This window comes from Amblyomma maculatum, chromosome 3, assembly GCF_055883805.1.
Source record: "Amblyomma maculatum isolate TAMU_Amacu chromosome 3, ASM5588380v1, whole genome shotgun sequence".
Classification (NCBI taxonomy): domain Eukaryota; kingdom Metazoa; phylum Arthropoda; class Arachnida; order Ixodida; family Ixodidae; genus Amblyomma; species Amblyomma maculatum.
In genome coordinates, this window is record NC_139346.1 from 151201264 (window position 1) to 151226430 (window position 25167).

The window sequence follows — 25167 nt, forward strand, 5'->3', positions numbered from 1 at the left end:
TTCTTTTTTTTTTATCTCCTCGTTTCCTCGAATAGAATGCAAACTGGGTCAGCGGAACAAAAACTGGAGCGATATGGGGTATGCGAAGCACGGTCATTGCTGCGCGCCAAGGTTTATAGCCCGTTCCGGCCTAGCGCCCGGAAACCAAGGACACGCGCCGGCCTTCCTGCATTGTCACGAGCGTTTACCTCCTCGCCCTGATTTGCAACTGGCTACTGCGAGGCACTCGTATGCACCAAGCGAAATAAGGCTCTCGACGTGCGGTCGAGACAGGCGTGTGGCCAGAGTTTGTCGGATGATGGCTAAAAGCAGGTCCACGCAACCTGACGCCGAATATGAAGTATATAGAGATGATTGCGACTGCGACTTTAATCAAGCACAAAATTTGGGTCCCTCTCTGTGGTCCCGATGCAAGAAGCGATCGCAAGGTATCAGCCCCATGCGAGCTCCTGGACTGGCTTCAACGCACCGTTGATGTCGCTCTGTAGAAGCCAGCTGCGACAAGCGACGACTCCCGCACATTTTGTGAAACAAAGCTGGATGCGATAAGATTGCCCACAGAATCTCGCAGGGCTGAACCAGAGGCGACGACCTTGAACATTTTACGACACCAGCGCCTTAGAAAGATTTGTCGACCTCCATCTACTTATCTAAGACAGCCGTGCGCTTACTCATTTTGCTTCCCGTCTGTCTGATTGGTGCACAACCGTCGCTATCGTGAGAGCTTCTTCCTTTCGCCCTTTCCAAGAATGCGATACACCACAACGCCACTGACGAAACCAGTCCGGCATTGATGGTAAGTGCCTTTGATATGGCCCGGAGGAGTCCCAAGTCAGGTCGGTCACCACCGTCTGCATTCTGTCGCAATTTCCGCCCTCTTCCCTTCCCTGCTCGCCTAACCTTCATTTCCAGAGCATGATTACATCGAACAGCAGATGGGGGTTCGTTGTCACAAGAGGCAAAGAACACGGTTTGAACGAAGGGGTTAAATAGAGATATCTGGCGTGTAATATGCAGTCCCGGGAAAGAACACACAGCGGGACTTTCCCGCTCTCTCCAACAAGCGTGACATTTACAAGCGCTCGCCTTCCTCACGATTACGCACTCAGCCCCCAGATAAAAATAAAAATAAATGCGCCGTCACCAAGACAAAGAGGGGAAAGAGTCGGGCAAGGCCCGTGCGGCGACGAGATGCGCCTCGACATCGGTGGGGTCCGGGGCGAGAAATACCGCAAGTACGCGCGCTGCCTGACGCAACTGCACCCACGGGGCTACGCTACGCAATGCCGCGACAACGAGGAAGTGAAAAGCTCTCGGCGGGCCACGCTTTGACGCCGTCGATTACGCATGGGCTCGCAGGCTTGATGTCACGCACCACACGCCGGTTTTGTGAAGCAGCCGTGTGCATGAATAAGCACAGCACCAGCACTCAGGAGCAACCTGCAACGTTCTTCCCATGCAGTGTACTGCTTGTTTGCAATGGGCTGCAGCATCCGAAAGCTTTGCAGCATACTACAGGGCACAATTTGTTTCGTCGAGCGGCGGCGGTACACATGAAGCCGGATTTTTGAAGCCGCCGTTGCACGAAGGACTTACAACCACAAGACGGCAGACAACCTCGAATTCAAACCACGCCTTCCCAACACCGCACCTTCTTAGAAGTTCTGAAGTGGTTTCCCCGCTAGAAAATACGCGTTTCATACGGGAAGCAGACACTCGAATGTGTGTACACACAGTAACATCTCGTGTATTCTCTATATATAACACGCGTGTTTACTGTACACAGAGACATGAGCCGGGCGACCTGGTTCTTCCTAGCTGCAGCGACCACTGAAACTCAAGGCGCCCATGCACTGCGCGATATCAGTGCACATTAAAGAACTCCGGGTGGTCGAACTTGGTCGCAGCGCTTCCACCACAATGTCCTTCATATAGCCAGAGTCTCTTTGGGACGTTGAACGCCATAAACCGTACGTAAATCAAACAATGCACAGAGGCGCAGTTCTGCGCCTCTGCTGTGCAATTATACGCAACAAAAGCGCGAGCCGTTAACACTCACGCAGGATGTGCATAGCTGCCCCGGAGGGCGACGGCGCTGCCACGTCCACATATATACCGGGTGTTCCACATAACTTGAACCAATCATTGAAAAAAGAAACGGTGCGGCGAAGCTTGGTGAAACCAATGGCGTATCATATTCCGCCTTGTAGCGCTCCTTGGAGTATTTATTCCACTCAATTGGTTAATTAACATAAGATAAATTTTGCAAATTATCCATTATTCACTTTGAGCCAAATGGTTTTCGTCAAGTTGTGAAAGGGGTTCGGAAACCACCTATCTAGTTTTTTCTACCAAAGTACCTATTACGGACTGCACCATGACATAAGAGGAAGAAGGAGGAGGAGGAGGAGGAGGAGAAGAAGAAGAAGAAGAAGAAGGTTGGTTGGTTTGTGGGGTTTAACGTCCCAAAGCAACTCAGGCTATGAGAGACGCCGTAGTGGAGGACTCCGGAAATTTCGACCACCTGGGGTTCTTTAACGTGCACTGACATCGCACAGCACACGGACGCCTTGCTTTTCGCCTCCATCGAAAAGCTGCCGCCGAGGCCGGGATTCGATCCCGCGTCCTTGGGAACAGTAGTCGAGCGTCGTAACCACTGCGCCACCCCGGCGGGGTAAGAAGAAGAAGAAGAAGATTGGTTTGTCGGGTTTAACGTCCCAAAGCGACTCAGGCTATGAGAGACGCCGTAGTGGAGGACTCCGGAAATTTCGACCACCTGGGGTTCTTTAACGTGCACTGACATCGCACAGCACACGGGCGCCTTGCTTTTCGCCTCCATCGAAAAGCGGCCGCCGAGGCCGGGATTCGATCCCGCGCCCTTGGGAGCAGTAGTCGAGCGCCGTAAACACTGCGCCACCCCGGCGGGGCGGTAGTGGTAGTAGTAGTAGTAGTAGTAGTAGTAGTAATAACAACAACAACAACAACAACAACAACAACAACAACAACAATAATAATAATAATAATAATAATAATAATAATAATAATAATAATAATAATAATAATAATAATAATAATAATAATAATAATAATCAACCCGAGCCTCCTTGAATTACGCGACTTGAACACTTCCCTTTTTGTTTCGTCAGTGTGTGCAACACCTCGATAAATTCTCCGTCCGAGATTGTTGCCAGTGGCCTGCATATATCGCTTATCGCTTTCTGTGCTCCGAAAGAATATGCGCTGACGCAGTTTATGAGACTGTGCTGATAAGGGGGCCCGTCGCACGCGCATTTCGAAATGGGCAGCGTGCACGCTTCGTTAATTCAAAGCGCCTTTGGCAGCGCTACAATACGATAGCGCAAGAGCATTCACGCGGTATTTTTTCATGTTTCGCAGGCTTTCTTTAAATGCTGTAAAAAACGGTCACTTATACGAAGTAGGCTAGAAAAAACTGAGTCAGCTGCACCTTAACCCCCTCTACAACTTAATGATATGCACTTGTCCATAAAGTGAATAAAAATATTTTGCATAATTCATCTTTTTTATTCTGCTAATTGAGCGGAATATAAAGATACTCTGAGGAGCACCACATGACGACAAACAATATGTCGTTGGTGGCAGTAAGCTACAGCTTCAAATATTTTTTTAAATCCTTGGTTCAAGTTACGTGAAACACTTCTATAGTGGCCCCGCCGGGGTGGCGCAGTGGGTATACGGCGCTCGACTCCTGTTCCAAAGAATGTGGGATCAAATTCTGGCCTCGGCGGCCGCTTTTCGTTTGAGGCGAAAAGCAAGGCGCCCGTGTGCTGTGCGATGTCAGTGCACGTTAAAGAACCCCAGGTGGTCGAAATTTCCGGAGTCCTCCACTATGGCGTCTCTCATAGCCTGAATCGCTTTGAGACATTAACCCCCAAAATCCAAACATTTATAGTGCGTGCTGCTCCTTATACTTTCATGGGTTTGCTTGTCCCTATTTCTAGGGAGTGTTGGGACCCAGAGCTCGTGACGCCACAGCTCTGCAGCATCAGAAGAGTCTCCTCTGAGAATATACGGCGCTCACTGTGCCCCATAAAGGTGCTCCCAAGTACAGGCTGCCAATATCCGAGTCAGCGATCACACAGACGCAATAACCCTGCCAAACAGCGGGCGGTATGTATGGTTGCTCGGCCGCCATCCGTATCAGGTGAAATCGATGCTGTTCTGTTGGGCAAGCCGGACCGCTACGGTAGTACGATCGACGTGGATGTCGCAGTGAGAAATCGGGAGCGGCCCGGTTCCCACAGCTACGCGTCCACGAACATATGCAAAGTAGGCGACGCGCCCTGGGGAGAGGTAAGTACACACGCTGCTACCGCTTGGGTGACACAAGGCGGTGTACTTGCCGCTCCCAGCCGACTGACGCTGGCGCGGTTCACTTGGCACAAGCACGTCACATGCCGTAGAGAGTGGTCCGACGCAAATAATCATGCAAGAGAGTAGCAGCTATGTCCATTTAAATATTTACTCTACATACTTATCGCACTCGAAAGGGAACATTCTTATCTGTAAAACAGAAGTGCAGCATAAAACGGCTGTTTACAACACTCGGATAGGTACAACATCGATATGCACGTTTATCCAAGCCGCAACCTGTCTGCCTAGCGTACTTTTTCAAAAGGGGTCGTAAGAGGACCGGCTAAGACCGACGAGGAGAAAGCGCTGACAAATAAAGAGAGTTGCAAATAAAATATTATTATTATTATTATTATTATTATTAATAATAATAATAATAATAATAATAATAATAATAATAATAATAATAATAATAATAATAATAATAATAATAATAATAATAATAATAATAATAACAACAGACGAAATCATCGGATCCTGTTGGTCTACTCGGATGAGACCGGTTTGGCTGCCCATCTCTACACATAGTCCTGCATTTGCCCATCCGGGTCATGCCTGCAACTCTTTCGAACGACGTAACTTCTGCACTTGGTCACATCTGTCTCATCCTCCAAGAGTGATGCCTCAAGATGGACAACATAATCAGCATCTCCCTCCATGAATTAACAAGAAGAGAAAAGTATGCAACTAAAGATGTTCGGGTGATATGTAGGAATTCGTTAGAAGCTTTTTCCGGATTAGGCTGTCCCCTGTGTCTAGGTAGCGACAGGTAGCGGCGTCGGTGTTCCCTGTAGTATGTGGTGACGTCGCGGTAGCCGTGACGTCACGTCCGCCATCGCTCGTCGGGTTGAGACTTTTCTTAAATACGCATGAATGCGTTAATTACAGGGAATGTATATCCTCACGCCAGATCTCCACGTGATGGATATCGGGTGTTCAGGTGTGGATGCGGTGGCGAGTATGCGGGCTGCTGTTTTCGAGATCAAGCTTCGGAAAAGGTGTCTATATGGTTGGCGTGGTGTTGTCGGTTGCAGCGGCATGGGCCAGTAGGGTAAAGCAGTCGGCTTTCCCCGGACCCTTGATGCGAACACCGGCTGCCGTCTTGTAGTTTGTCTATTGTGGTCGCCATGTGTGAAGACGCCGTTGTGGAGGTGAGGTGTTCTGCGTGGGCGCGCCTGCGCCCTGCGTGAAGCACAGGGTGCGAAGTGTTTCGGGGAAGCAGTTGAAGGCTGGGGCTCTCGCGTGGTCAAAGCGGTCAGGGGCGGATGGCCACGTCCAGCGTCTCCCTCGGCACGTGGTAAGCACTCCCATCTTCGTGAGCAAGCGTCGACACTCGGTGGTGGAGCGCAGCCGTCTGTGTAGTCCCGAGCTTCGGGCCTCGTTTATTTCCTGCACCGTGCGTTATTCTTATGAACGCCTAGCCGCAGGAACGTACTGACATATGGCGGAATGCCGTCTGAAGGTCGTGCTTACACGTTCTTTGTGCGCACGCGCGTGTGCGTGTGACATGCCAGTTGGCTGGCGACGTGGATATCGACCAGTCAAAGCACGTCCCTTCCGCAGGTCTTGGTTGCGAATCGCACGCGTCTAACCAAGGTTTGCTATCTGTGTTATCCGTCTTTCCGGCATGTGAAAGGTGTGATTTGTGTTTGTCTGCACATGCAGGAACCTATAATACGCGGAGATGCTGAAGAGAGGGGAGCTGGGTATACCCGTGCACGGTTATATCAATGAAGGGGTCGTGTTAGTGCGAACGGGTCAAGGTTAATTCTGGCTCAAGCGACACAGTTTCGCACGCTTTCGCACGCTTCGAGAAAACACACAAGCAGAAGCGCGCGCCTCCAATAGCCCCGCGCGCGCACGAGACAAATTCAGTTATGCCGATCACTGAAAAACGTAACCACAAACTTTGCACGCTAGTTTTTGGACCCAGATTTTCAGACAATCCGGTCAGTCGTTCTGTTCTCGTCCGCCCTAATGAGCGCCCACGCTTGCGGGCAGCCATATTAAGCTGCACCAAACGGATGGTCTTCGTGCGGAAAAAGGAAAAATAGGCACCGGTGAACCTTTAATTACAGTTACACCAGGCCAGCACATGTACTATGATTATCTCCCGCTACAAGAAATACTGATAATAATAATAATACTAATAATAATAATAATAATAATAATAATAATAATAATAATAATAATAATAATAATAATAATAATTAATAATAATAATTATTAGTTTATAATAATAATAATAATAATGACGGCCTCAATTCGTACTTCCTGTGCAAAATTACGCCACGTTAAATAAAAAAAGAAAAAGAACACATCGAGATGAACAGGGCACAGAGCCCCTCTCGGCAATCAAGTCACGATGCAGCAGCTCGCGTAAACTGAATAGGGTGCAGCATCGTACGGGTCGAGGGGCTTCGGGTTGAAATGCTACACGGAGAGAAAGAGAAAATGGCGCGTCCTCAGAGAGGAATGAATGTGTGTATAAGGTTTTACGTGAATGGGAAAGGCACCGGAAAAAGAAACGCTCCCCCTACGACCGGCGCGGCATGCACACGCGTTCTTTCGCGGACGACTGGTCGCATGTGTTTGCGCACCATGTCCGCCGCACAACTGTCTGTCGGCACTCTGATCGTGCATGCCAGCCCGAAATAGCGGTCCACCCTCCTTCATCGTGCTCTGGCAACAGAGACGCTTGCTTTTTATACGCGCGGTGACGTGGATGGTTCCACTGTTGATTGCCTGTCCTTCTCCGCTGTCAGAAGTTGCAGGCTTGATGGCGCTCGGCAAGGACGAATGCAAAGGCCGCATACGCGACCGCGCAGACAAACCGTTAGTTTTGGAACACGGGCTCAAGAGAGTTCGAAACGCTAGGCTGCTTTAAAAATACATACATGTGTCTCGTGACTCACGTCTACGTAGCGGATACTTTGGTTAAAAATATAATTAAATATTAATACTACACCATAAATGGAATAAATGACAACGAACAATAAATTACGCTTTGCTTCTTTGCGTGGTAATGGGCAGTTCAGTGGAAATCAGATAAAATCTTTGGAGCTCCAAATTCATTATCCTAGAGTCCAGTAATATTTTGTAAAATGTGGTGAAGTATTGAAGCTGCTAGTGTTTCATCAGACGCGCGACGGCGCATCATGCTGTAATGACCAATCTGTTAGGGAGGGGGTTGCAGCTCCAGAAGGCCCTCCGAGGCAGAAGACATGAGTCTTTGGTAGCGACGAAGTTTGCTTCTTGCCACCGAAGTGTCTGTTGCTCATGCCGTCGTTGCACTCATCGCTTCGTCGGCAGACGATTGCTATGCGACGCTTGTCTCAATTCTCTCAATCTTTCTTCTCCCATCTCAATCAGCTCTGCCGTGTCCGCACTATAGCAGCGATGGAGGCTCAGCAAGGGCCAGTTGGCAAGCCCGTGAACTTTCTTTTCCTTTTTTCTTCAGTCGCAACTTCAATGGCCCATTTATTTTTACTACGACTGTTTAAGTCCCACGAAAAGACAGCACATATGTTCAGCCGGCTGACAGCTGCTGAATGCGGCTTAATGGTCTTCTTAGATCCATTCATTCAAAACGGACAATGGAAAAAGTTGAAGAATGCGTCATCTTCGACAATTCTGTCAATAAATCGAATCGTACGTATTAAAAAGAATATTATAAACTGGGTAAGACAAGAGCACGTGGACGCAAAGCCGTGAAATGGCGCAAATATTAAATAGTATAGTCACGCTGAGCTCAGAACAAATCACACAATAGCTACAGCTATGCATTTTCGCTTGTGTGCTGCGTTATAGCGTGACCCCATACCTCTACTTAGTCATGACATTTGGTGACAGACGGCGGTGAGTTCAGCGGATCGGTTATGTAGCGGGCCATTTTGAGGACGGCATCTCTTATCTTTCATCTTACGTTACTCTCCTTAGCGCTGGGGGGCTATGGATGCAGGAAAAAGGATGAGGTCGCGAGATCTAACCCAGGCCATTTCGGTGGAGAAATAATTGGCCTACGATTACGATACTCGGCAAAGCGAAATTGAAGTGCATCTCTGCGGGTATTTTAGCTGTTCCTAAATACTGAGGTAAATAATCTGAGAGAGGCACACGTATGTCGCAGCCTTATCTTGGCATGTGAGCCTTGCCCTGCATTTTACGAAAAAATGGATAACGTTACGAGTGGTATATATGTTTTACTTGCACTGTTACCTGCTCGGATAGAACATTTAGGTCCAGAACACGCACGCCAAGTTTTGGAATTGACTATGGCTTAGAACATCGCCTTATAGAATTAGCTAAATGACTAACAACCTCGCATGAATACCCATGGTCAAGGTATATCGGTTTACCATCGAATGCCGTGAAGATGGGGTGACGAACGCGGGTATTTATTCTGCAAGAAACGGGCACACCTCGTCCACAAGGCACTACGCGTACTGCAAGGACAATCCTCCCGTTGAGCTCGGGCGGCGTCGCCCAGAACGAATCGTGCAACGCGTAATATACAAAAGATCGCACGACCTGGAAAGAGCGTTCAAGCCGTGCCGTGACATCGTGACTCACGTATCCCCACAGGCGTGGGGTATGCAGTGTAGCGTAGAAAGAACACGCAACACGCCCGCCCAAATCGACCGAGCGCGCGGGATAGACTCACGACAGGAGGATGCAAGCCGGCCACCGCATGCGTTTCGTATCAACCACCGCGCTGCTGAAGTTCCACGGCGCTGAAGGTGGTTGAGTTTTCATTCATGAAGAACTGGCCTTGCGTCGTCATCGCGAAAAATTAGTTGTTCTACTTGTTTTATCACAGTAAAATAAAAATAGGTTGGTTGGTTCAGGTTGGTTCATAGGAAGGGAAAGGCGCAGTATCTGTCACACTTGCTCTGTGGACACCTGAACCGCGCCGTAGGGGAAGGGATGAAGGTGGGAGTGAAAGTGGATAGAGAGAAAGGGGGCCGTAGTGGAGGGCTACGGAGTAATTTCGACCACCTGGGGATCTTTAACGTGCGCTGACATCGCACAGCACACGACGCCTCTTCGTTTCGCCTCCATCGAAACGCAGCCGCCGAGGCCGGGATTCGATCCCGGGAACTCCGGCACAGTAGTCGGGCGTCTTACCACTGCACCACCCCGGCGGGGCTAAAATAAAAATAGAGAAAGGAATTTTAGTTGAGCACACATATCGTCGCCCTACACGCTCCTACCATTCTAAAAGAGTCGCCACGTTTTCGTGTAAAACAAATGTTTTTAAATACTCTTTCTTTCCCCACACCATAACTAAATGGAATGGTTTAACCGCAGACATTGTCAATTGCGAATCCGTGAATCAATTTTTACAAGCTCTTAATGAAGCATGGGGCTCTTATGTTTCCCCGTTTTGGGCCAAGTTGAATGCTTTTGTTCGTTGTCAACTTAGACATCGTTTGTCAACTCTCTGCCTCTGCACTCGGTTTTGTGTGGCATGCTCTGGTTTTGATTCTGATTGTTTCCTGCTTCTGTTGTAATGTTCATCTTGTTTTTACCAGGATGTTTGTACCCCACTCCTGCCTAAGGCCTGTGACACAGGCCGGCAGTACTTGCTAAATAAATAAATAAAAAAAACCTCGCGTCAACGGGTGACAAGCGAAATGCGGGACTCTGCACTTTTGAGTAGACGATTCCACCCTATTTTATTTCGCTCTATTGTAGCGTTTGGTTAAATGCGATGTACGACGAGCGAGGCCTTCAGCACTTTACTTTCACGCAACATCCCGACCAAGTGTCCCGCAACGGATGAGGCCCGAGGACACCGCGTCGTTTAAACGGGGGTTCGTTCCCACTTCGCCGAGGTTGTCTTTGGCACCGTTGCTTGCTTTCTACACACGACAAGAGTCATTATGTAGGACAACGCGCGTCACACTTGGCTGTGTTTCGGTGTTAACTACTCCGACCACTTGCTCCTCTTGCCGCCCGCCCTGGCCAGGTTGAGAGGTTGGCACAAACAGCGCGCACCGTGGCAGGTTGCGCACGAGAGCAATTACTCATGCGAGGCAAGACAAAACGCGCCGCACGATGGCGCAACAGACGCGTTATTCGCTCCCGGGGCTGGCGGGGCCACGCTGCTGTTAGGGGGACAACAAGGCGGCCGGTAAACAAGGAAGACGGAAAAGCGGTCAGGGCGTCGGAGACAGTGCCAAGAGGGAGAGGGGTACGTAGGGGAAGCGTCAATCGCGGGGAGTTCCCGGATGATCCAATTGAGAGCACTGGAAGAGTGCGACGGCGCGCTGCAACGCCCGGCACTGGCCGAATCGAGGCACGACTTGCGCAGGCGCGGAGAAAGGAAACAAGTTTCGGTAGGTGATTATGGACATCATATGCCGCGGACTATAATTTATCCCCGAGAAAAATGAAACACCATCTGGTGAACAAGGCGTATATGCCTCGTATCTGCGCCAAACAGGCAATATTCCATATAACGAATTTTTGGTCGCGTAGTCTCCAGTGTAGTGAATGCACGAATGCACGCGTTAAGTTGCACAATTGCCTAAGGCATTACGAGACAGGAGGAGAGCCGAGGGAGTAAGGGAACAAACTCGGGTCGATGATATCCCGGCCAACTTAAGAGGAAGCTGAAGACGCCTACAAGCATGGAAAGGACCGGTGGCTCTCCTGGGTCTAATTCTCTGAAAAGCCATTATGCTCCTGTTATTCCGTCTTTTTCGGTCACTTCTTTCATCTTATGCTGTCGTCATGCTCAAGTACGAGCAAATGAAGTGGACAATGGGCGATCAAAATATGGCCTCCAGTGCAGCAGGATTCTATAGCCCCTGCCTCGCACTCATAGGGAATGCAATGTTCTCGCGGTGAAGGGCCGAAGCATGGGTCCTGCTACAGTACTTCGATATATTCTTTAATCCGGAGGTTTTGATTCTCAGCCGTGAAATATGGCGTCTCTATCAATCGTGGAAGTTCTATCCACTGGAGACAGTGGGGCCAAAAATCTCCTTACCTTCGGGAGGCTTGGAATACTTGGAATGCGTTACGGGCCACACGGATCGGATCAGTAACAAACCTGCTGGGATGTGAACTTTTGACAGACTCCACCACCTTTTGAACAACGTGAGCAAATCATTATATTATTACTTTCGCGTCAAGTCGCGTCCTTGTAGCGGCCTCGAGGCCAACAATTAATAAATAATGAGTCACAGTCGCCCAAGTCTCTAAAGGAAACGGCACGATAAGTATCGCAAAATGGTTTGGTTTGGTTTGTGGGGTTTAACGTCCCAAAGCGACTCAGGCTATGAGAGACGCCGTAGTGGAGGACTCCGGAAATTTCGGCCACCTGGGGTTCTGTAACGTGCATTGACATCGGACAGCACACGGGCGCCTTGCTTTTCAGCTCCATCGAAAAGCGGCCGCCGAGGCCGGGATCCGATCGCGCACCCTTGGATACAGTAGCCGAGAGCCGTAACCACTGCGCCACCTCGGCGGGGAAAGTATCGCAAAATGTCGAGGCTTATACGGATATTTAACTTCACGCATGGATGGAGGTAAAACGGCGTTTTCGAAACGACGTCGTATTATATAGAGCGAGAGAGATGAATTGATTGAAAATTGGCACGAGGACTAAAGGAGGGAATGATCAAGCTAGGGAAAGACTAGATGTGACCCACAGTGGGAGCTTCACATAAGGAGCTCCACTAGGAGTTGAAATGTCGCCTTAGCGAACCACCAAAGACAAAAAATGCATGGCGAAGCAGATCATAGAACTCTATGATCTGCCTCGCCTATAGGACTCACAGAAAGTCACCGTATCACTTCAGCTCCGTATTTACTTTGAGTTGGCCGAGTGCGAACTGTGAAGCGAACAAAGCAATCTCGGAGTCAACAGAGCGATAAGATTTTTCTCGATTTTCGAAGCCAAGGGTGCTTATCTTATCGGATACGCGGATGACAGTCGACACCGCGGGCTGCCGCAAAAACCAGACTGATGTGCATTCTGGGCCGATACTTTGCCGTACGTGACGCACTTTCCAACCATTTCCAGAAAGTGGCGATCACAGTTCGTCTCTGCGGACGCACCTGCGAGGCCATAATCAACGATAAACTGTGCACGAGTGTAGATCGTATTTCTAAAAGACAAAACGAGAAGTCTTTTTGAATAAGCTCATCGCCCATGCGGCTTACACGCCACGTATTATGGTCCGCTGGCGTCAGTATACAGAGAAAATGATTACGTGCCCCCACTGTACGACTCTAACTCGCGGCGGCATATCTCATCTACTCTGGGATTGCCCTGCTTTTTCTACTGGACGCTCCGAGATCAAACCCTACCGCCTGGACTACCGTTCCCTTCTGGAAACTGATGCTCACACACAGATGATATTTGCCAAGTATGGCTCGCTCAGTGGCCTGGTTAGAGCAATGTGATTCGAGTGACGACCTAAACAATGGAGATTCTGCCTACTCCCCTTAATCCCCATCCATGGCCATGAGCCTTCCCATTCAATAAGGACATTCAATCTCTCTCTCTCTCTCTCTCTCTCTCTCTCTCTCTCTCTCTCTCTCTCTCTCTCTCTCTCACACACACACACACACACACACACACACACACACACACACACACACACACACACACACACACACACACGCGCGCGCGCGCGCGCGCGCGCACGAACGCACCAAAACAGCCGCGCGCGTCCCAAGTGGCGGTTTCCTTCACTGAAAGCACTAAACTGCGTAATAGCATCACCAGAAAAAGTTACGCACCCGGTAGCACTACACAACACACGCAAAGATGGCCGTCCAATTAAGGTTCGCAGCGTCACGCTTTCACTTCGCTTGGTGTGCTTCGAATTCTAGGCTGTGGAGTGGAATTCGCAGTCATTCGACGAAAGCGTGCGGATTTTAGCAGCCAGACAATTCTGCCTGGTCAGACTGGATAACCACAATCCCGAAATTGTCGCCCTGCGCAGCTTTGTGCGTAGGGAAGTCCAAATCGCAGCTTGAGCCGCACCAGATCACTCTCAAAATAAAAAGCCTCTTTGGAAAGGACAGCTTGTTGCAAGGCCATGTGCATATGCATAACCGGCCTTCTGAAAGTTGCGAAACATTATGTTTAGAATTTATCCAGTGCTACAGGCAAATTCTCGACCACGCTCCGCATGCACGCTCCCTTTCGTCTTTTCTTAACCGCTCTGCGTCTTTTCTTAACCACTCGAGTGGTTAAATGCTGCATTTCTCTAAATAGGAACGTAGTGTCTCTCGTGTGGGTCCCGGCTCACTCGGGCGTCCCCGGGGAACGAGGCCGCTCACCAATATGCTCGAGGTTTTGTCAGCCGAGCTGGTGATCTCGGACGCGGGTGCCCGACGGGGTGAGTCACTGGATACGTACCGAGTCATTACCACTTATTACAAGGAGCTCAGGGCAAGCCTGCCTCCTCCGCACGCTTCGCTCAGCCGAGAACAGGCTACCACGTGGCGGCGCGGCTGCAAACGCGGTCGCAGCCAAACCCCTGGACGTATGCCAAAATCCTTCCCGACATAGTAAATCCGTACTGTCAACAGTGCAGCGAGCCTGCCACCTTAGACCATATAATCTGGGACTGCGAGGAGGATCCGCCTCCGGCAGATCTAGTACCATCTCCCTCGCTGGAACACTGGGAAGCTGTTTCTCGCCAGCCGGGACCCAGACGTCCAGTCCCGGGCCTCGGCATGAGCGCAAGAGGTCGCTGACAGACTTGGACTGCCGGCCACCTGGAGCAGCTGAATGCAGCCAAGGCGAAAAACATGTAAATTATCGCTGACAAATAGTTTTCTCTCTCTCTCTAGAGCCAGCTGTAGTTGACTCGTTTGAGCCGCGTGAAATGATGGCGTGCGAAACGACGAACTGGCTGCGCTTAATGTAAATCTGCATTTCCGTAAACTGGCTTCGACGCCTTGAGTTCGGAAAACATGTTATGACACGTTTTGACGATTTCTATGGGGGTGGAGCCACACCTTCATTCAACTACATGGCGTTGCGCGCAGCAAGCAGCCTTCGGAGCTCTCTCCCCTCCCCCTTCTTTCAGAAAAGCGATGCGCGGCATATAGCAGAATAAGGTGGTCGATTCTTTAGCCAGACAAACTTGCGTAAAAGTCAGTTTACGCTCTTAATGATTTATGTGGACTAATCTGACATCGCAGATCGATTCGAATTCTGTGTTCTATGACCGACATTTGCATTGTGTGAGCGTGGTGAGTTTGAATAGAACAGACAACATGGGAACATGGAGTGGGCGGTTTTAAAACTTCCCTTTTGCGGGTTCCAAATAAGCTTCGACTTAAAAAGAAGTAAGCTGCGAAGGGAGAGGGGAGTGGATAAGGTCGATAAAAGAACGCAAAGATAAATCCTGGAAATACGACCTATAGTGACGCGCTATCTACATTCTTCCCTCTAATCAGTTCATCCTCTAATTCTGCACAGCCCAGTGCTGCGCGCGCCCTCGCTTGATGTAGAGCCATGTTGAACGAGAAACTGTCAGCCGCTCGAGCGCACTGAAATGCTAGCCGCACGGCTTAGTTGTCGAAGACAACCATTAATGACAACAACGCAAAAGCAGCTGGAGATGATACTAAAAGCCCTCGAACCAATCCAGTTGTCAATTTGAAAACGCGCCTACAAAACGAAACCACGTGATCACGACAAGATTATGCGTCACTGAATTAGTTATTTAAGGTATACGCTGACGATTGCCGAGAAGGAAGAAGTCATCCCGAGTGAAATGTTTGGAACTAATGACTGTCGTCACGGTCACTTTTGTTGTTGTTGTTTTCGAGTGGAGCTTTTCTTTTTTATCCTATGTGTTATCCAAGGCGCGCCTGTCTGCTTATCTAAGGAAACAGCAAAATGCATTGTGCGGACTGTCCAGTGAGAAGGCACGTAAAATGGTTAGCAGAAACAATTGCTCGAGGTCATCGTTTTCATATTTTGCCATTCGCACTGTGCCATCGCTACCATCCAAGAAACGATATTGCGGTTTGTGGGGTCTTAACGTCCCAAAGCGACTCATGCTATGACAGACGCCGCACGTAGTGGAAGGCTGCGGGAAATTTTGACCACCTGGGGTTCTTTGACGCGCACTGACATCGCACAGCACACGGGCGCCTCTCCGTTTCGCCTCCCCCGAAAAGCGCTGCCGCAGCCTGGATCCGATTATATAAAAGATATTGCGTTTTATAAGAGCATGGGTAACGGAAATCTAGTTACGCGGGACCTGGGTCGACCGCGTATAGGGCAGGCCACCAAGAGCCGAGAAATAATCTGGAGTTTGATAAAAATGGACAACTCTCGTCAGAGAGAGAGAGATCTGCCGCTTCTTAATGTCCGCAGGCGCTATAGCCACGTCAGCCACCGCGCACTTTTGCTTCTCGGCACTTCTCTGCCCTTCCATCCTCCGAGTCTGCAACATCATAAAAATATCTTGCAATATCATACAGGTATTATACAATAATAACAGCAAAGAATATCATGTATGTGGATTTATTGATATAAAATTACACAACCGTGACGAGCCCGCACACTTAAGATAGGAATCACATAGAGAGGAGGAGGAGAAAAGGAGAGCTAACTACTACAGAGATTCGGTTCACATCACCCGCGATGCTCTCTGTATTGAATTTACAAACGTGATACCGACGCGCAAAAGTCCTACGTGTATGTCTGCGGGTACCCCGCTTTGGATGACCTTTACCAATGACCTTTAACAATATAAGCTTTAAAATGAGCTGGTACGTGACGCTTTTATTATAGACTAAATGTTCGCCGCAGACAAATCGTCTTTAGGAATTCACACCCATTGCTCAAGAGTCACGCGTATGCTTGGTTAAATGTCACAATTGTCATGTCGGTTTACTGAAAACAACTTTCCGGATCAGATAAGCTGCTAGTCGAAGGCACGGGTGGCCCGTCGAGACTAAGGGAACAGCGACAAGCGCTTTCGAAAGACGGTGATGCAACAGCGTGCCGACTGAGGCTGATAAAACCTTATTGAGAATAAGGGCGGATGATAGAGGCAAGTTAGCTAGCGTGTCGTAGGCCGTGGAGACCTTTTGCGACGGAAGCGAACAGTGCGGCTGCACGCGCGCTGGGGCTGTACGTGAGCTCGGTTGGCCCAGTTCAAACCGGTACGGGTACAGCCTTATCTCGTACTAGCCCGGCGCGCTGCTTCCAAACGAAACGCACGCGGAGTTTAATCGTCGTGTTTCACGAACAGACGAGAAAGGTCACGGGTTCAGTGCCTATAGACCTCTGCTGTGGGTCCTCTAAGCCGCCGCCCACACGGTGGAAGATCTGCCAGCGGACAACACTCACAAAATGTTTTCTCGATGTCCTCATAACTACCGACGCTTTTGCTCCACGCATTTCAGCTCGTGCCCAGACGTCAAAACGGCGCCAAAACGGAACTGTGCAGTTTTGCTGAAACTCTCGAATCGAGATAGCGTTACGTTGGCACAGTAGCTGGAGGCAAATACGCGGGTGGGCACCTCGCTGGAAGGACTGCAGAGAGGAGAAAAATGTACCCCTGATCCGCGGTTACAATTGCTTACTTGGTATCACTGCGCACTGTAAAAATATGCCGACTATTCCAGTTTATGGACAGCACCTGATTTCTATCGCCCACGCTTTGAGAGGGAAAGGCTCGGGCCTGTATACATACCACCATCAGAAATCCCTTCTCTCTTCATTTCACCTTCGTGGCTGTGTATATATAAATAACGGCCGCTAACAGCGTCCAGCTACACGACTGAGAAGCGACGACACAACGCCAGCAGTTCGCAAACAACGGCAAAAAGAAGAAAAAGATACATTAAAAAAGAGAGCACCCCTCTGGAGTCGGATCGATTGGAGACTCCTGGCGCAGCCACGCGAGGTCCGAGTCACCGCGCAGCGCCGGCGAACAACGCTCCCGCGCGCGACCTTGCGAACTGTTTGCCCCCTGCACCCAGGTCGCTGACCGAGCGCAAAGCCGGAGTGAGGTGATACGATGCTGCTGGCTTGGAGGGGTCGCGTCGCGATCGCAAGCAGGTTGAACGGTGCACGAAATATAAGATTGAGAAATGAAGAAAGAAGGGTGCGGACTAGTTCGCACGCACAGTTGCGCAAGCGGGGCGCGAGTTCAGGGTCCCGACAGATTAACGCTGACAGCCGATCTGCGCTCGTTTGCCGAGGTGTCAAGCTTAACGGAGCCCCCGCACCACTGCGCTGCCACGTCGCCTCTGATATACAACGATTTGCTGTCGCAGCCCTGTGGGTTATGAACGCGCATGATACTCGGGCGTGTTATTTGTCTGACACGCTGAAGCGATATTTCTTCACCTCCTAAGCTTTCCGAAATAAGTTTTTTGTTTGTTTCGTTTTTTTTTTCCCTCACGCATCCTTCCCCTCCATGCCTCAACCCCCCCCCCCCCCCCAACCTCCTGCTTTTTTTTTTTCCTTTTCGACTTAGGGAGCCGTCAGGTCGCATGTGGTCCACGTCTAAATAGCTTCATTGTCCGCAATAGATTTCCGCTCGACACCAGCGACCGACATATTGTGTCAGATGTAACGAGGCCAAATAGGAGGAGCGACGCTTCTCTGCATGCCCACTGTTTGCGACCCTCACACGGGCTGGAGTTCTACACAATGCGACAAAAAAAAAATAAAAAAAAACGCAACAGAGACAATTCAGACGCGAAACTACAGCAGTTATTCAAAAATAACCTAAAGATTGCATGACCTGCAGGCGAGGTGTGAGCGCGGGTCGAAAGCACATTTCAAATGCCGATTTGTACAGTTTTAAGCAAAAGAAGTAAGAAAAACTCCCTCCTTTCATCCCTCGCTACACCCTCTTTTTCGCAAACACGCGCCGAACGCGCCGAACAATCAACACACCAGGCGAAGACGGAGTGAGCGAGTAGCGACTTAATTTATCCCATGGGAGAAAGGGGCAGTAGGGAAGGGAGGGAGGTGTACGCTAGGCCTCCGCTACCTTCTGAGTTCAATCCAGGATCTGGTCCTGAAGATCAGGCGCTGGCCCGCGTAAGGCAGCCTCCCACTGCTCCTTTGAATGAATATTGAGTGATTTTGATGGGGGCGGCGAGCAGAGCCCCACATGATGTGGTCAAAGTTTGCTCTGGCCGGGCAGAACTGACAAGCTGAGGAGGAACAGATAGCTGTGTGGATGAGGTGGCGGAAGTCAGGAATCGGAATGTGCGAGTCTGAAGCTGGCGCCAGAGAATCTCGCGATAACGATAGGTTTTGCTGTACGCAAGGGGATACACAAGGCGGCCGAGAGGTTAATGGTGACATATGTTATAAAAGGAGACGAGGCAGTACCGCGCACTAAGCGGGGCCACGTGGCCAAAAGTATACTTCATTGCATGTGGTCGGACAGTGATGCCTCGGCCGCATACGTGAGCCACTTCGTTATCTTCTAGGCTCGCGCGTGCGGGGTTTCCCAAGAAGGGTGATAGAGTGGGTTAAAGGGTGTATTAAGAAGAGAGACAAGGCTAAACGGGATATCCGACCAGCGCCGTAATTATAGATGGCTGATTTAGAACCATTAAGGGTGCTGGTATATCGAGAAATTAGTCATGGTGAAACGTATTAACCGCGCCGTCATGACAACCGACCAAAGACATTGACCAGTGGACCTCTTCTGAGGGGCATTCGTTCTTGCCACTAATGCTAACGCATACTCTTGCACACTAATCGCACTGATCGTCTGAAGCTACGAGGGGCAAAAATGCCAACGCATACTCTTGCACACTAATCGCATTGATCGTCTGAAGCTACGAGAGGTAAAAAATGCTAACGCATACTCTTCCACACTAATCGCACTGATCGTCTGAAGCTACGAGGGGCGAAAATGCCAACGCATACTCTTGCACACTAATCGCATTGATCGTCTGAAGCTACGAGAGGCAAAAAATGCTAACGCATACTCTTCCACACTAATCGCACTGATCGTCTGAAGCTACGAGGGGCGAAAATGCCAACGCATACTCTTGCACACTAATCGCATTGATCGTCTGAAGCTACGAGGGGCAAAAAATGCTAACGCATACTCTTCCACACTAATCGCACTGATCGTCTGAAGCTACGAGGGGCAAAAATGCCAACGCATACTCTTGCACACTAATCGCATTGATCGTCTGAAGCTACGAGGGGCAAAAAATGCTAACGCATACTCTTCCACACTAATCCCACTGATCGTCTGAAGCTACGAGGGGCAAAAATGCTAACGCATACTCTTCCACACTAATCGCACTGATCGTCTGAAGCTACGAGGGGCAAAAATGCTAACGCATACTCTTGCACACTAATCGCACTGATCGTCTGAAGCTACGAGGGGCAAAAATGCCAACGCATACTCTTGCACACTAATCGCATTGATCGTCTGAAGCTACGAGGGGCAAAAATGCTAATGCATACTCTTCCACACTAATCGCACTGATCGTCTGAAGCTACGAGGGGCAAAAATGCCAACGCATACTCTTGCACACTAATCGCATTGATCGTCTGAAGCTACGAGGGGCAAAAAATGCTAACGCATACTCTTCCACACTAATCGTCTGAAGCTACGAGGGGCAAAAATGCCAACGCATACTCTTGCACACTAATCGCACTGATCGTCTGAAGCTACGAGGGGCAAAAATGCTAACGCATACTCTTGCACACTAATCGCACTGATCGTCTGAAGCTACGAGGGGCAAAAATGCCAACGCATACTCTTGCACACTAATCGCATTGATCGTCTGAAGCTACGAGGGGCAAAAATGCTAATGCATACTCTTCCACACTAATCGCACTGATCGTCTGAAGCTACGAGGGGCAAAAAATGCTAACGCATACTCTTCCACACTAATCGCACTGATCGTCTGAAGCTACGAGGGGCAAAAATGCTAACGCATACTCTTCCACACTAATCGCACTGATCGTCTGAAGCTACGAGCGGCAAAAATGCTAACGCATACTCTTCCACACTAATCGCACTGATCGTCTGAAGCTACGAGGGGCAAAAATGCTAACGCATACTCTTCCACACTAATCGCACTGATCGTCTGAAGCTACGAGGGGCAAAAATGCATAAACGTGGAAACCAGCTGTCAAGCGATATATGACGTGGCAGAACATAAAGCCGACGAGCGCACTGAGAGGAAAGGCATGCGGCAAAAAATCTGCGCAACGGTGTCACAGCTGCGAGTCGGCCATAAGCGGAAACGACCGCGCCTCCCCATTTTGAGCTGCTCATACTGCGTTGGTGTCGTTCCCCCGACACGCTTCAAAAGTGTGCCACCGCAAAGAGCACGCATACGCGCATGTTTCAACAAAAACAGGCGAAAAGTGACACGCAGCGGCGAACGTGAGTGAGCTGAACGCGAGGAATATAGAAAACTGAAAAGGACGAGGCCGACGTTGAAAGGAGGCCAAGGGACGGGTCGGAGATGTGTCTGTCTACAAGAGATGCCGACACGCGTACCCGACCGCGAAAGAGAGAGGCAGTTTGCACCCAGGAAAAAAAAAAATAATAACAGGTAAGCGGAACAGCGCGGGGCTCGAAGCGTCAAGCCAGTTGCCACCCAATTCGCTCTCTCACCTTCTGCCGGTTCGGTTTCTTTAGAAAAAATAAAACTACAGGCGGGTGCTTTTTATAGGTTTCAGGACACGCGACGGTTATTCAACACGTGCTCCTTTTTTCAGCAACATTCCCCCAAATAAGTCCCTCAGTGAGGGCATCGTTACCGGCTGCCAAAAAGAGCGAGAGAAAATAAAAAAAGAGAACAAAGCGCTGGCGTCTGCATATGTATTTTTCTTTTCAGGTCCTTTCCTTTTTGGAGGGTCTACGCTGCTCGTATCGTGCAGATCGCCTAACATGGGCTTGCTCGCGCACCCCTGACTCGCATTTCGGAAATATTTTAAAAGAATGGTGAAAGCAGCAGCACGAACACCTTTTACTGCTCGCCCTCCTAGCCCCGAAAAAAAAAAAAAAAAAGAAAACCCGGTCGCTTGTTTAACAAACGTGGCCAGACTAACCCGAACCCCATCCCCATTGGCGACGCACGCTGACTGCACACCATCATTCCCTCCGTACGACCACAGGGCGATATGTCGTAAGGACTTATTTTTCGCTAGCTCTTTCGCGAATACGTCCAAAGGCGCTATTTTCGAATATATTACGTAGTGGCATTCTCTCTTTTCTTATTTCTCCCGTCTTGCATGAAATTAACACTTACAGGCTTCAGTATGCCGAGTGCATAAAACACTCAAAACGACGCAAAACTGGGTGAGAGAACCAAGCCTGAAGAAGCCACCAGCAGCATGGCTTCACTGAAGTGTACTCTGAAACCTAACGGCGCAGTGTGCCTCCGAGTGGAACGGATGAATGCGAATTTCACGTCTGTCGATACGTATAAAATACATAACCAAGGCCGGAAGAACAAAGTACTTAAGTTAGACATTTTGACCTTTAGTTTTTGCGAATTCAATGTGCTTCGCGAAAAATGCTGAAGCTACATGGTTTTCGCAAAAATGAAGTTAATTACAGCCTATGTCGCTGCTTTTTAATGTCGACTGACTCTCATAAAACTCAAAAATGCCAATTCAAGCATAGAAATAACATGTCATTTCGCGTGCAGGTGGAATACATGCACGAACAGTAGCAGATCAGACAACTGAAAGCGGACTAAATGCCACGATCAGCCTGCGAATGTGCGGAGCAGAGCAGTACGTATACGTAACCGTAAGCCTCAGCATGCGAGGACATGAGGAAAAATCAAGGAAAAAAACTGCGTCTCGTCTACGACTCGAGGGCGTTGGACAAACACTTGAGTTTACGAGCAGACGTTTATAACCGCGATTAGCATAGCCCTTGCACGGCGAGCATGCATCTTCTGTGCACATCTTTCTACAGAGCGCTTGAACGAGATCTCCGGTGAGCTTTGCAAGGCGACATTTGTCGCTGGACGGTTTAGCTTCTTGAGAGGCAAGTACAGTAAACGACGATCAAGACGATAAGGAGCTGTTGCGAGCCATGCGCTACTCTATAATGACACCAGCACACACTGCAACGTGCCGCTCGCGTTCCCTGGATATACAGGCGTGTCGAATTAAGTCTGTATACTGTCTCTGTAGCAAAAGTTTAATGCGTCTGCTAAGAAAAAAAGAATGGTACGGTTTTAAAGTAGTTAAACCGAGGTCGTGAAAAAGCTTTTGCGCACAAACGGAAGTTGATGGAAGTGACGACGTGCAATGCACGCCGCGAGAAGAGTGTTGCAATTTGCTTCGGCTGCGGCGATATTCTCATGAGAATTTTATGGATTCGAATCCGCTCCGCACTAACTAGTTTTCTTTTTTTTTTTTTTTTTTTGTTTGAGCGAAAGTTTTTACTACTCCCCTCCGAAGTTTCTTCGCCGTATGCACGTGTTTTACCTCGAACCCAGGAGAAACCGGGCGGCAGCTGCTGAAAATAAATAAGAAGCTAGCGCCGCCTTGGCCCTAGCTAGCGCTCTCGTGTATGGGCTCGGGCAGCTGCTTTCACAAGACAGCGTACTTCCTTGATTCAGCCATATATGTTGTTGCCGAAACCAGGGGAAAGAACCAGGGACCTTTAAACGCCGATTTAAATGATCTTAGCTGGTGCCAACGGATCGCAACAGCTATCGACAATTTACCGCCAGCAGTCGTCACGGATGATCAGGGCGAGACGCCTAGAGAACTGTCTCAGCGGTTACGAGGACGACAGGCCCAATCCGATCACCCAGTGGACGTAGCTCGCCGAGAGGCTGCCGCACAGAGTCGAAGAGAGGCGGGTCGAGCGAAACGTGCTGCAGCTTTCGCTTTGGTTACTTAGGTTTAGCAGGGTTAATCCTCTGCCTTTTTTTTTTTTTTTTCGTCCGAGTCCGGCATATCCAAGCCACAATATTCTTGATTGGGTTAGACCGTGTGAAGCCATGCTTTCGCACTAAAATTTATTCGGGGTTAAACATGATTAGACCGCGGCGATACTGTGCGAAAGCTCTGTTTGAATTACCCGCGGCAGGACACGTGGACTGTGACGTCACAATAGTCAGGCACACAAGGTCCAAAATCGTTGCTTAGCTCCGGCGTCCGTTTGAGTGCTTTTGCGGCGAAATTTATTGCAGCACTGTCTCGCACACGTATATATGTGGTTGTTAACCAGCTCGACCGCGACAGATAACAACTCGGTGCGCGACATGCATAGTAACGGCTAGCTTAACCAGGAGCATAACAAATACGTATAGTTATTCACACCACGTATAGTCGAAAGCTACTCCATTTCAGTTATCGTATGTATACAGCCGCAGCTATGTATACGGCCCTCTCATCTGTAACGAGCCCAAAGGACTGGTTGCGTATAGTATACCCGCAAGTATATGTATATACGCGAGTGGTCACGTCTGCCGATTGTGGGGAAACTTGGATCAGTGCCACGCGCGGCTACCGGGCAGCGGCTTTGGCCTCTGCAGGCACTCGCCATGAGTTTTTTTTTTTTTTTTTCTCCTTTTGCATATGTGAGCGCGCTTCAATGTCCAGATCAAATAACAACGCGCGCATACACACGAGCGTGGGAGCTGAGCGGGGTACTCCATTCCTCGGCACTTTCACCGCTCTCACTGTCACGCACGATTGCACCGAACCGCGACCCCCGTGCATGTTGCCAGCAGAATAAAGTGCTGTTCGTATAACTAAAACCGTAGCAACTCGCGAAGCAGGTGACGAGTTCCAGCAGGTGCAGTGGATTCCGTCCACGAGTTACCAACGACAAGGCGGCTGCAGTTACTGCCTCGAAAGAAGGTGGGTGAGAGGACAAGGGGCTAAGCTAGTTAGTATATATGGAGATAAATCTTCAAAACACGAAAAACGTAACAACGAATTCGTTCGATTTTTCGATTAAGGTCCAAGGCATTGTCTGAGAACACAAAAAGACCGCGGACCCCGATCTAAATACACACACTCACATACATACACTTCACAGGCGCCTGTCATAACGGCACAGCAGCGTCCCTGGTAAGCAATGGCGGCAGGCAAGAAGCGCTCGGAGGGTGTCGTTATCCGGAGACGGGGAGTTCACAGTAGGCGATATTGGCAACGCATACAGCGGCGCGCACCAAGCCAGTCAGCGACCGAGATTCGCTCGTTTGCTGCTCGTTGGAGGCTGCTGAAGGTCAGCGCCTCAAGGGCCTTGGCGGCGGGAAACGCCCACCGCGAACAGCGGAAGCAAGATGATGGGCTGCGAGCAAGCCTTCCATCGCGCAGGGGAAAAGAAAGTAGGCATGCGTGATGCAGCTGCAGTTTCCAAAGCGACTCGAGCAACGCGCGCAAAAGCGCAACCGTGTCTGAAAACTGCAATAGCTACAATACACTCCCAAGCTCCAGTGATTGACTATGAATACCGGAAGCACAGCCGCCCGCAAACTCAGCTGCTCAGCTGGGACCGAGACCATGCTAGTAGGCCTGCATGCGGGAGCCCGCTAGAGTCCTGCATCCAAAAGCACAACACACAGTATGGTCCCGCATGGAGCGGTCATCGCAACAGGGCGCTAACGTCAGTCCAACTGCCGTGGGTTCAAGCATAAAGGTGAAGTTTGCGGGCAGCGGTACCTACATTCGTTTCTCTCCCTCCCTCCCTGTTTTCATCCCTCGAATATATCGATTAGGCGCCGATAATCTCAGGCCGCGACTCGATAGAGACAACTGCCGCACATTTCCTCGAGACGTCACCGAAAGTTATGTCAGAGTACGGT

General features: G+C 49.7%; 1 protein-coding gene across 2 annotated transcripts in view; it reads right to left on the reverse strand.

Annotated features, from left to right (window-relative positions):
- alpha-Man-IIb (alpha-Mannosidase class II b) overlaps nucleotides 1-25167 on the reverse strand; it is a 63274-nt gene that overhangs the window by 29687 nt on the left and 8420 nt on the right. Inside the window, exon 1 of one of the 2 annotated variants that reach the window (XM_084598201.1) lies at nucleotides 24390-24585. The exons of the other annotated variant lie outside the window; for it this stretch is intronic. The gene's annotated coding sequence lies outside the window, so the exon portion shown is untranslated. Of the gene's footprint in view, nucleotides 1-24389; nucleotides 24586-25167 lie in introns of those variants that run through there. 2 annotated transcript variants of the gene reach the window in all.